The sequence below is a fragment of the Mus pahari genome, chromosome 9, assembly GCF_900095145.1.
Source record: "Mus pahari chromosome 9, PAHARI_EIJ_v1.1, whole genome shotgun sequence".
Classification (NCBI taxonomy): domain Eukaryota; kingdom Metazoa; phylum Chordata; class Mammalia; order Rodentia; family Muridae; genus Mus; species Mus pahari.
In genome coordinates, this window is record NC_034598.1 from 3,365,031 (window position 1) to 3,378,445 (window position 13,415).

The window sequence follows — 13,415 nt, forward strand, 5'->3', positions numbered from 1 at the left end:
GCCCCTTGTCTTATTAATCTTGTCTCTACATTCCTTCAGCGACAAGTACAAAAATTTCTAACCAAACTGTCAACCAGCTCCTGTTACAGGATTACCAGCTGCTGCCCACAAAGAAATCACTGTCCATAGAAGAACCTGACTCAGAGGATTGATATACAAACTCTGTTGGTGAAGACCAGATATACCCTGAAAATTGACAATGCCCCTAAATAGCAGTTAGTAGCTGATGCCCCTATTCCCTCTTCACCATTGTTTCCCCTCTCTTTTTCTCCCCTTTTATAATAACAAGAAGGGAGGAATGTTAGCACCAGGATACTCCAAGCTCCGCCTAACCTTGTGACCCTTGACCTGCGATGCGAGGACAACGACCTTTTATCCCACAATCTACTTGGCTCAGTTCCCGGCCTCACTGATGTGACATCATTTTCTGTATAAAATAGGAAGCCATCTTCTTCTCACTCTCTTCACCTTCTTCTCTCCCCCCTCTTTTTCTCTCTGCTCTTCTCTACTCTTCTATTCGCTTCACCACTCCCCCATTCCCACATAATAAACCCCTCCCACATGGATCACCTTGGCCTGGTTTGCTGCCTGGTTTATCCGCCCAAAATATGAAAGTCAAGGTTGTCTCTCATTTGAGCAGCTAGACTGAGTAGTGTGTAAGAATCACCCAGGTGTTATGGGATTTGAAGGCAGGAAGGGGTTATGGAGAGCAGCTGAGGCTTGGTACTGTGAGAAGCCAGAAAAAGCTATTGATAAAAGTGCAGCCTCAATTGCAGTTGACAGCCCAAGATTAAAGGGGTCATGTCGTGCAAAGGAGTTGAGACTTGGCTCCATAAAGAGAGTCTATAAGAGGCTATTGGTGAAACCTAGTTTCAGCAGAAGACCCCAGTATATTGGAAAGTCCAGTAGCCTGGGAGGATCACCAAAAACAGCAGTGGCAGTGGACTTGAGTCAATTGCAGTCTAGAGTGCTATAGAGGGCAGAGCTAGAGAAGTGACCCAAGCCTTTTGGAGGAGCCCAGAAGATCACGTGTGGTCCCAGATATTAGAATAAGAAGCTGTGAAGTTGAAGTTGCCTTGGAGTAAGAGATGCCAGGGCAGAGGGATACCTGCTGAGGAAAGCAGCTAACAGGAAGTGGAACCAGCCCAAAAGAAAGAAGTTTGTTGCAGTCAACAAAGATGAAAGGAACTGGAGATCTGAAGAACACCTTGATATCAGACATGGAGATGCAGAGATTGGAGTTTGCCCAGCTTGGTTTGCTCCAGCATTTCCTCACTTTGATGCTTTGGAATGGTAACATATATCCTTTGATTTTACACAATCTGCTTTTGGATTTTAATTTTATAAGGGATTACAATTAAGAGATTGAATGAATCTCAGAAAAGACTGAACATCAGACTTTTAAACATTGTTGAGATTGTAATGGACTATGGGGACTTTTGAAGTTTAACTAGTGTAGATTACATTACATTATAGCTAGATATGGCTCCCCTAGATTTATGTGCTTGAACAAGCCTATGGATGGCAAGAAGTAGAATGTGATGGTTTGACTATGGTTGACCCATGGGAAGTGGTGCTTTTAGGAGGTGTGGCCTTATTGGAGGAAGTGTGTCACTGAGGAGGTGATCTTTGAGGTCCTATGCCCAAGTTCCACGCAGTGTAGAAGAGAGTCTCTCCTGGCTGCATGTGGGAAGACAATCTCCTTCTCTGGCTACCTTTGGATTAAGATGTAGAACACTCAGCAACTTCTAGAGTATCATCTCTGCCTGGAAGCTGCCATTCTTCGCACCATGATGATAATGAACTAAACCTCTGAAACTGTAGCCAGCCCCAATTACGGAAAGAAAAAAAAAAAAAAAAAAAAAAGGTAATAGTTGCCTTGGTCTTGGTGCCTCTTCATATCAATAAATTCCTAATAAATGGGTCTTAGTGGTTTACAAAATCATTACATCAAGGAATTGGGAGGGGCTGTCTTGGGGATCTATGAAGAGTTGAGGGGTAGATATAATCACATTTCATACATGTATGGAATTTTCAAAATAAAAATTAATTAAAAATATAATAATTTTACTTCATGTTTACCATTCTTTCCCTAGCAGAATACATTTTAAAGGTGAATATTTAGATAATTTACCATACAGGAAAGCATTCTAAGATTATAATTCTGGGGTTGGAGTGATGGCTCAGCAGTTAAGAGCACTGACTGCTCTTCCAAAGATCCTGAGTTCAAATCCCAGCAACCACATGGTGGCTCACAACCATCCATAATGAGATCTGATGCCCTCTCCTGGTGTGTCTGAAGAAAGCTACAGTGTACTTAGATATAATAATAAATAAATCTTTATGTTGGAGGGAGCAGGACCAGCCAGAGCAAGCAGACCAATCAGAGAGAGCAGAAGTCCTGAAATCAAATCCCAGCAACCACATGATGGCTCACAGCCATCAGTACAGCTACAGTGTACTCATACACATAAAAAAATAAAAAAATAAGAAATAAAAATCAAAAAGTAAAGAAGTAGACATGCTTTGACTCTTTACCTAGCTAAATGAACACTTAAAGTGTTATAGTGGCAAACAGTGATGGACCAAGGCCATAGTTTAGTAGAAAAGTTTGTTGCTATTTTGTTATTTGTTTTTTTGTTTGTTTGTTTGCTTATTTTGGGGGATTTTGTTTTGTTTTGTTTTGTTTTCTTTGTGAGATAATTGGGTATAGTAGTAATTTTCAAAATGTGTAGTTTTTTTCTAACCCCCTGCTCCGGCTAGCTTCCAAATAAATGAGATTGATGTATCTAGTCAATCTTTACAGCACAAAATCCAGACAGTCATTGATCTATTCTAATCCTCTAAACTAATCTGGCTTCCTCCTAGCCAAAATCCACAAGATACTTACATTTTAGAGTTGATCTTGCTATTTGGACTTCAGATGTTTTCTCCCAGCATATCTCTGTGACCCTTCCTTGTGGCAAATTCCCTTTACTCTTCTCTCTCTCCCTCTCCCCTAGCTGGCAGAAGTCCCACCCTATTCTCTCTTCTGCCCAGTCATTAGCTGATCAGGTTTTTATCAACAAGGCAAAGAATAAATGGTAAGCATTGTTTGCACAACCTTGAAACAGGAGATATTTGAAATAAGCATTAGAATGCCAGGTCCATATAGCAACAGAAATTAGCATTTAAATAACACAAGGGTAAACATTACACCATGCATGAAAATATGCCTATAATTGGGTTTTAAATAATGCTGGCCAGTTTTAGCTGGGGACCTAGAGCCTAGTAGAGACCAGCACCACTCCATATAGCAAAGAAAATTCTTTACAATAATAGAAGAAGCTAAATGGGGAAGGGTTTCAGAGTTTATAAATTTAATGAAGGTACCAGACAGGCTATAAGACCGTAATTTGAGAAACTGATTTTTTTCTTACTCTTTCTTGTGGAGCTTAATAACTTATGAAAAATAATAGATAGGATAGCTGAACTCCTCCAAGGGCTGTTGGTTTGTTTGTTTGTTTGTTTGTTTCTATAGAAAGTAAGCTAACTCAGGCTTCATATTCCCCATTCTTAGGAGTCTTTACTAGGGTCATTCTTGTGTATTCAAGGAAGTCTCCACTGCCAACTAGACAAGGCTTCCTGTGAAGGGACTGATACACCAACTAGGCCACAAAATCTTCCGTCTACAATTTGTGCTGGCCTGCAAGATGCATTGTGGTCATGTTGGCAAAAAACTTGTGTGAGTGGCCAACCAGTAACTTTTCAAACTTGAGGCTGTAGCCATTAAGAGAGAGCCCATGCCAAACTCTGCCTTGATAACCAGGAACTAATAAGAACTAAGAAGGTCCAGAGACCTAGAATAGAACCAAACACAACTGGCAAAAAAAAAAAAAAAAGTCTGAGGCCCATAACCAAACACTAAGCAGAGTTCAGGAACCCTGCCGAAGAGGGGGAGAAAGGATTGATTGTAGGAGCCAGAGGGGTCAAAGACACTAAGAGAAGGCCCATAGAATCAACTAAGCAGGGCTCAAAGGGGCTCACAGTGACAAAAACACCCATCATTGACTTTGTATGGGTGGAGCTAGGTCCTTTGCATACTTGTAATGGTTATGTAGCTTGGTGTTCTTATGGGAGTCCTAGAAGTGGGAATTGACAGTGTGTGTGTGTGTGTTGGGGGATGGGGGGATGTCTTAGGGTTTCTATTACTATGAAGAAACACCATGACCATGGTAACTCTTTAAAAGACAACATTTAATTGGGTCTGGCTTACAGTTCAGAGGTTTAGTCCATTATTGCCATGGTACAGGCTGAGTACAGGCAGACATGGTGCTAGAAAAAAAGCTGAGAGTTTGGCAGTTAATAGGAAGTGAACTCAAAGCCTACTCCATAGTGATACACTTCCTCCAACAAAGCCAAGAGCTACTCCCTGTGGTGCAAGCATTCAAACACATGAGTTTCTGGAGGCCATTCCTATTCGAATGACCACAGGGGTATCTTTGTCTACTCTTGTGACCCTTTTCTTCCTTCTGGGTTGCCTTACCAAACCAAGCCTTTATATGAGAGTCTGTGCCTAGTCTTATTGTGACTGGTTATGGCATGTTTGATTGGTCTCCTGGGATGCCTGCAGTTTTCTGAAGGGAAACAGAAGAGGAATGGATCTGGAGGACAGGGGAGGTGGCATAGGAGCACTGGAGTGAGCAGAGGAGGTGAAACTGCTGTCAGGATGTAATACATGTGAGAAGTTACTTAAGCCAGGTGTCATGATTGCCTGCTTTTAATGCCTCTTCCCTTTTTAATCCTATGGCATTTGGTCACTTGGTAATCCTTCTGCAAGGGATGTGAAACCTATCCACAAAAGGGTGACAATGCACAAGAGGTGTTGTTCTGGTATACTGACCCAAACGACTTCAGTTAACAGATGCACCTTTAAGGTTATAAGTTGATCTTGGCAAAACCTAATGTGTCTACTGATGCAGCACTGGGAATTGATAATGTGATCAGTGGGGAGTATGGTGGTCTATCAAGCTTTTGATACTTTGGCACCAATATGTTATGTGTGCAATGAAAAGCTGGATGGGGTAGTGGTTCGCAAGAGACAGTTATTGAAACATTTTAGGCAATCAGGTCCCAAAAGACCACCAAGGAGCTAATTCTGATGCAATCACATTAGGGTATCTTTATTATAAGCTCGAGTTTAGGCTCCCTGCCAGCCCTGACACAGCAACATGAGAAGGCAGAGCCTTGAGCCTAGTTTTAGGCAAGCATTTATAGAAGCAAGAGAGGGCTATCTAGCCTGGCACACATCTGATCGGGTAGCCATTATGGCCTTTAACATAATTGGCTGGTGCTGGGAACCAAGTCATAGACTTAACTTCTGCTTTACTTCTGATTGGTGGTTGTTAGGAAGTGAAGTGCCAAAGGTGGGCTTGTTATCTGAAGATGCAGATTTGTTGAGGAATAGCCTGGAAATTGCTGTTGGGCCCAGGACTTGTTGGGGGATAATCTGGAAAATGGTGCTAGGTGCCAGTTTGTTACCTAAACTCGAGTTTAACCTTAGGTCAGGTTCTCTAAGAAGGAGTCTGAACTCAAGATTTGGTCTGTCACAGTGTCTTAGTCAGGGTTTTATTCCTGCATAAACATCATGACCAAGGAGCAAGTTGGGGAGGAAAGGGTTTATTTGGCTTACACTTCCATACTGTTGTTCATCACCAAGGAAGTCAGGACTGGAACTCAAGCAGGTCAGGAAGCGGGAGCTGATACAGAGGCCATGGAGGGATGTTCTTTACTGGCTTGCTTCCCCTGGCTTGCTCAGCCTACTCTCTTATAGAATTCAAGACTACCAGCCCAGAGATGGCACCACCCACAAGGGGCCCTCCCCCTTTGATCATTAATTGAGAAAATGCCTTACAGCTGGATCTCAGAGGCATTTTTCCCAACTGAAGCTCCTTTCTCTGTGATAACTCCAGCCTATGTCAAGTTGACACAAAACTAGCCAGTACACAGAGTAAAGCCATTCACTTGCAGTGGTGAATCTAGAATGTGCTTGAAATCCAGCAGCAACCTTGAAGAGTCTTAATGGAATAAAATAAAATATAAAAAATATTCTATTTTGAATATTAAATATTTAATATATTATATAGAAACACATTACATAATAATTGTATTATATATTATATATATAATATATAATTCTATTATCTATTCTCTATTATATTAAATTGGTATGATATAATGTATTGTATTAATAAATAATGCAATGTATTAATATTTAATATTATATTAGTAGATATTAAATATTTAAAATAAAAAATAGCAACATTCTGATAAATTCTTAAAATTAGTGAGTCATTTCCCACTGGGGATAGCAAAATCCTTTATTGTTTGCTGTTCGTTGTTTTAAAGTATTTGGAAATATAGTATAACAACAACATGTATGTATAAACTAGATTACCTATCCAGTTACTGCCTTCATTATTTTCTATAGTGTTCTGATAATGGAAAGAAAGCTTTACTACAGAGAGCCATAGCACACTGGATTTCAATGCATGCATACTTATACATCATCACCATAATCAAGATATAGAATGTTTTTCTTAACTCAAAAAGGTTCTTTATACCCTTTGAAAGTAATACCCTATTCTTAACTATAAAAGTTGACAGCCAATGAACTGATTTATTTGGGTATAGTTTTATAGTTTCCTGAATGTCAGAAGTATTATGTCATATAGTAACATTTATTTTTGAAGACAGGGTCTCATTACATAGCCCTGGCTGACCTGGAACTTGCTGTGTAAGTTAGGTTAGCCTGGAAGGGGCACAGATCTGAAATCTTCTTCCCCCCACTGCCTGGTGCTGAGATTAAAGGCATGTGCCACCATATCTGGCTTTGTTTTGCTTTCAACATTGAAATGGAGGATGAAATGGAATGATGTAGTCAGGAAAGGTAAAGAATACAACAAAGCAGCTAGGGACAAAAATATCTAAAAAGTCATCTTATATTCAACCCTTTATGTTATTATAAACAATTTTGAGATTTTAAAAATGCTGTTACATTTGTCAGTAGTTGATTTTTATTCCTAAATAGCACTGTGACATTATATAAATTTTATGTATTTATATTGTGGCCAATGTCTAAGTATTATCATGGCCCAAACAAGCTGTTATCTGAAAATGACCATCTCACAGTAACACTCAGGATTATATTTGATGACATCCATATATACACAAAATGATCCAGCCAAGGAGATACATAACCATTAAAATAACCTATACTGGATCTGATGTCAGCCAGTGATTTTTAAAAGTATAATCCAGAAATAATTGGTTTTATAATTGAAAATTTTGTAACAGGATATTTTTATAATACAAGGCTTTTATGATAAGCTTTTCAGCAACCTGAATCAAGCTTTTTCTTTTAAGCTTTCCAGCATCTTGACCCTCTCATGCCTGGGCAGTTTGCCACTGGTGTCTTCTGACTGTGACCCAGAAATCTCGTCTTCTACTAAAGTCACATACTTCCTCCAGGTGATTCATAACAGCTGAATAATATGATCTAAGAACTATTCATTGGCTGTTCCTGCCATAGCTAATACTGAAGTGAATAACACAGCAAAGGAAGAGAGGAGAGCAAAGAAAAAATTTTGGCACTGATGGTGTCAGCTGATTTCACGGTCTGGCACTGGAGGTGATGGTACTGCTAACACTGGCACTTTACAGTGTCCGGTGGAAAGCAACATCATAATCAGACTCTTCACATAAAGAAATTTCATTGGGATTCTCTATCAGTTGTGCCCTCTCAACTTCACTAGATTTGGGGAGATATACTCTGAGTATATCTATAATGGCATTTCTTCACAGAGTTAACTGAGGAGGTGAGATCCATCCTCAGTGTGGGTGATATCATCTCTTGTGTCAGGAACACAGACTGAAAGTAAAAAGAGAAATAAAAGCCAGATAAGTACCATCAATCATCCTTCTCCACTTTCTGGCTACAGGTACAACATGGTCAGCTGTCTCACTCTTTGGGTGCCATCTTTTTCTCATCATGATGAACTGTATCCCCCTCAAACTGTGAGCCAAAACAAATTCTCCTTTAAATTGCTTCTGCCAGGTAGCTCATCACAGCCCTCAGTGAAGTAACTAATACAGGAACTGGTAGCAAAAAGTAGCATTGTTGCTCTAAGAATCTTGACCATGATGTTCTTAGCTCTTCTGAAATGTTTTACAAATGGAACATTGAATATTTTGGAGCTCTAGGCTCCAAAGCCATAGAATGCTGAGCATGGAATTCAACAGCCATTCTAGTGGGAATTTGAAAGCAACAGAAATATATGTGGTCATGTGACCATATGTAGTTTCAGAAAGAAACAAAGTCTCTACTGGGAATTCAGGTAGAGATCATTTATGTTACAGTCACATGAAGAATCATCTGTGTTTTGTTTCTGTCCTAAAATTTTGAGTTAAATCTGAAAGTAATAGAACAAATTCCCAGACAGCATAACATCCAGCAGTTGCTTGGTCCACAAACCACACAATGATCTCAGACAAGGATGGTTTATTGAACATACACTGCAAGACTGATTATCAGGGCCATAGCTCAGAATTCAGGGGCTGAGACTATGACTCTAAACATTTCTCAGGGCTGGCTTATAAAGGGAAAAAAAAAACACAATAAGCTCATGTGCAGGTGCAGAAAGTGCTGCCCATTGGTCAGCCCTGACTCCAAACTATCTTGACTAGACAGAAAAGTTCTAACTGATCTTTCATCCAATTGGTCCTAAGTGGAGCTTACAGTTGTCAAATTTCTTAAGACTAAGAAACAGAGCATAACATAATACGTTGTCAAGATGATCCTGCTCTGAGTCAAGTTATTTGTTTGTGTACATGACTGGCAGGTATAGTACAGCAACATATGAAATAGCTGGCAGGCATGGAACAAAATGGCTACAGCTATGCTGGGGGTGGCAGAGTGCTGACCTCAACAATAAATATATTCACCTAAATATACAATGGAAGGAGCAAAAAAAAAAAAAAAAAAAAAAGGAGTGAGCCTTGGAGATAGCTCATTGGGCAAAAGGACTTGTTGGGTAAACATTAGCATCTAAATTCAAATTTCCAAAGCCTACTTAAAAAAAAAGTTGTGTGGTTAAAATAATCTAGAAATTTCTACTCTGTTGGCAATTTCAATCTGTAGAAGGAATATTCAAGCATTTCCCATCCTATCTTGGGGATCAGGAAATAACAAAAGAATTTCACAGCACAGCAATCTTTTCATTTTATGTTGTCATGAGCTGTAAAACATCTGCGATTCTTTTAGCCTTCTTGCAAGTCAATGAGCTAACCTGCTAGAGATTCATGGATGCTGGCAGAAGTCAGGAGATTTGGGGTGGTAGGGTCAGTATTTTCTGCTCACAGTACAGCAAGCAGCATGAGCATCAGCATATTTGTGACAGTTTCCTTGGTCCTAGTCCCATGGGGAATATGGAATAAGCCCAGATGATATTTCCAGGCATAATGAATTGTATTACAAAAGAGAAGTTCAGTGCAAAGGGCCAAAACTTCTGGAAAAAGGAACAAAGAAACCAGTCTCTTTCACAGTGAAAGGTTACACGATAAACATGATGTGCCCTTGACCCATTTAATTGTACATGTCTACCTGCAAAAACTGATCAGTCTCAGGAAATAGATAAGACTTGCAATCTGGTACACAAAGCAAAACTATGCAAGACTCAAGATTGATAGAGATCTCTGTCTTATAATAATTCTCTCTTATTTTTATAGAATTAAAATTTTCACATGAATACATGACTATTCATTCAACCTACTTCATATAGCACTTAGTTAGGGCATGATCAACAATATATAGGCAGGGGAGTGAGGCTGATAAACAGTATTGATCTCAATTATGATCTCTGATTTCGAAAATCCCATAAGCCATCAGGTACTGCTTTAAAAAGCCATTAACAGGCTGGAGAGATGGCTCAGTGGTTAAGAACACTGACTGCTCTTCCGAAGGTCCTGAGTTCAAATTCCAGCAGCCACATGGTGGCTCACAACCATCCATAATGAGATCTGATGCCCTCTTCTGGTGTATCTGAAGACAGATACAATGTACATATATATAACAATAAATAAATCTTTGGTCTGGAGCAAGCAGAGATCCTGAGCTCAATTCCCAGCAACCACTTGATGGCTCATAACCATCTGTACAGCTACAGTGTACTCATATACATAAAAAAAAGTTGCTCAAAATAAATAAATCTTTAAAAAAAACTTTTAAAAAGTAGCTTCCTCCTTGAGCATCTTTTCCCCCAACATGTAAAAAAAGTTATTAGCTGTTTGAGAATTTTGTATAATGTACTTTAGTCATATTTACTCTCTCCTGCACATGAGCTTATTGTGGCTTTTTTCCCTTTAGTCATATTTACTCCTCTAAGATCTAAGTCCATATCCTACCTACTCATCCTTCTGTTCTTTCTCTTTTTCTTTAACCCATAAAGTCCAATTTGTGCTGCCTTTATACCCAGAGATGTGCCTCCATCAACTGGAGCACAGCCTATCCATCCCTCAGATGCCATACTCTTAAAGAAAACTGATTCTCCGTCTCCCAGCAGGTATTAACTGTCAAGAGCTCCTCCTCGGCTAGGGATGGGATCTTATGACCACTTCTTTTCCATGCTGGGGTTTCATCTGGCTTGAATTGCCTAGGCCTACTGGTTGCTATCCCAATCACTGTGAGTTCATATGCGCATCTGTCCTGTTGTGTCCAGAAAGCACTGATTCCCTGTATTTATAAACTTGTGGCTCTTACTATCTGTCCTGCTCTTGCTCAGTGATCTCTAAACTCTGGGAGGAGGGTGTGATGTCCCATTTAGGGCTGAACACTCTACAATCTCTCATTTTCTCCACCTTGACCAGTTCTGGGTTTCTCTGTTAATTACCATCTATTGCAAAAAGGGTATTCTTGAATGAAGCTTGAGAAAAAGCATTACACTAAAGGTCTATTCATACATCATTAGAAGTCTTTTGAATGCTATGTCCATTTTTCAGAATAATAATAGTAGTTTCTTCCTTAAAGCCTATAACCTGTTTCGGCATAAGTTCTTGGTTTCTATAGTAGTTGCAAGTATGAGTTCCATCTTATGGAGTAGTTCTTAAGTTCAGTCAGACTGCAGTTTGTTACTTCCATGACATTAATGCCACTATTTCACCCTTGCACACACCTGACCAAGGCGATCATTATTGGAGCTTATTAATGGGTACACAACTTAGGAAGACTCACAATCACTTTCCTCTTCTGGTAGTGTGCATAACACCTTCCAGCACTGTGGAAGCATCCAATATGGATGAGACTTCCAGATGAATACTACATTGATTTCCCCATGTACTTTGACTCCTTAAGATTCCTATCCAAGATTTCTTTGTAATCTACTCACTAAACCAGGCTCATCTAGATATACTGTCATCTAGACCAATTTTTTTCTTTGGCAACAATCTGGCTAGTGACTTGAGGCAGATATGACTGACTTTCAAAATTCAGGTAATAATTATTGACCTGATATAATCAATGCCTTAAATAGTTAAAAATCACTTATGACCACAGCTAGGATTCAAATTACTGTGATCTTGGGAGCAGAGAAACAGCTTTGTTTTCACACAAATGAAGCAAATAAGATATCTTTAAGGAAGAAAATGTTAAGATTGTAGATAATCACTATTTCTATAAACATAATTCTGAAGTGTAGGTTGGTATTGCTACCAATACACACCACCACCACCACCACCACCACCACCACCACCACCACCACCATCATCATCTAGAGAAAAGTATAATAATGGAGAAAGTTTTATAGCATATATCATGCTCAAACCCTCTCCCAATTCCTCATGAACAAGTAGTTAAGAGGAGAAGATGGAAAAGACAGTAGGCACAGACTGCTAGCATCTCTGAAAAACAGACGGGGGAAGAGCCAATGAGAACAGGAGATAAAACTTTGCTAAGCGGTTTAGGAGCAGGGGCTCCTGGGGTAAACAGTGTTATTGTCCTTGCAGGAGCATGCCTTGGTTCACAGGTTAGCAATGTGGGAGAAGCTCTGGTTCATTTTTTTCTACTGATGGCTTAAAGCAGCCCTGGCCAGGAGGTTGTAAAGGAGGGTGTGGTCTAGATAATAAGCCAGGATGGAAAGCTTTGGAAACGGGTGTCTGGACCATCACAGAAGAAATGAGTTATATCCTTTCCTTGATTTCACCTCATTTCCTAAAACATTTCGAAACCTTCACTCTTGAGGGAAGAAATGCTACAGAAGCCTTAGAGGTCATCAAAGCTTTGTACCTAACTTTGCATTTCCCAGATAACTCTTGTCTTATTTTGGCTTTCTATTGTGGTGATGAAACATCAGGACCAAAACCACACTGGGAGCAAAGGGGGTTTATTTGACTTAAACTTCCATTACTATTTATTATTCCTCATCAAAGGAAGTCAGGACAAGAACTCACACAGGGCAGGAACCTGGAGGCAGGAGCTGAAGCAGAAGCCATGGTACTGCTGCTTACTGACTTGCTACCAATGGCTCTCTCAGCCTGCTTTCTTACAGAACCCAGGACCCCCAGCCCAGGGGTGACCCCACCCACAATGGATTGAGCCTTCTCCTAGCAGTCATTAACTAAGAAAATGCCCTAGAGACTTCCTTACAGCCCAATCTTACGGAGACATTTTCTGTTTTCTTCTCTTTTCTTCTCTTTTCCTTGTCCTTCTTTCTTTTCTTTTCTTTCCTTTTTTTTTTTTTGGTTTGGGTTTTTTGAGACAGGGTTACTCTGTCTTACCTTGGCTGCTCAGAACTCACTCTGTAGACCAGGCTGGCCTCAAACTCAGAGACCCACATGCCTCTGCTGCACAAGTACTGGGATTAAAGGCGTGAGCCGCTACACCTGGCACATGGAGGCATTTTCTTAATTGAGGTCCCTTTTCTTCAGATTGTGTCAAGTTGAGGTAAAACTGACCCACACAACAGTACAAAGATAAAATCAGCTTGGCAACTCTTTGAGACTGTCTAAAGCATAGAATTATCTCTCATATTGGGGGACAGACTTGACATGGTTATCTGCCCCAAAGACTACAACATTCATGTTGAATATAATAAAAGAAGAATAGCTGTTTTTAGTCCTGTCAGGAGACTGATACATAATTCATAATTTCCTTCAGGTATGAAATGTATCAAGTAGGAGGGAACAACATCAAACAGAAACAGTATAATATATGGAAATCTAAACATGAAGGTGCCTTAAGGGGAAGGGGAGGCTTCAATTTAAAGCCTGTTGAGGAGCTTTATGGCACACGCCTTTAATCCCAGCACTTGGGATGCAGAGACAGGCAGATTTCTGAGTTCGAGGCCAGCCTGGTCTTTAGAGTGAGTTCCAGGACAGCCAGGGCT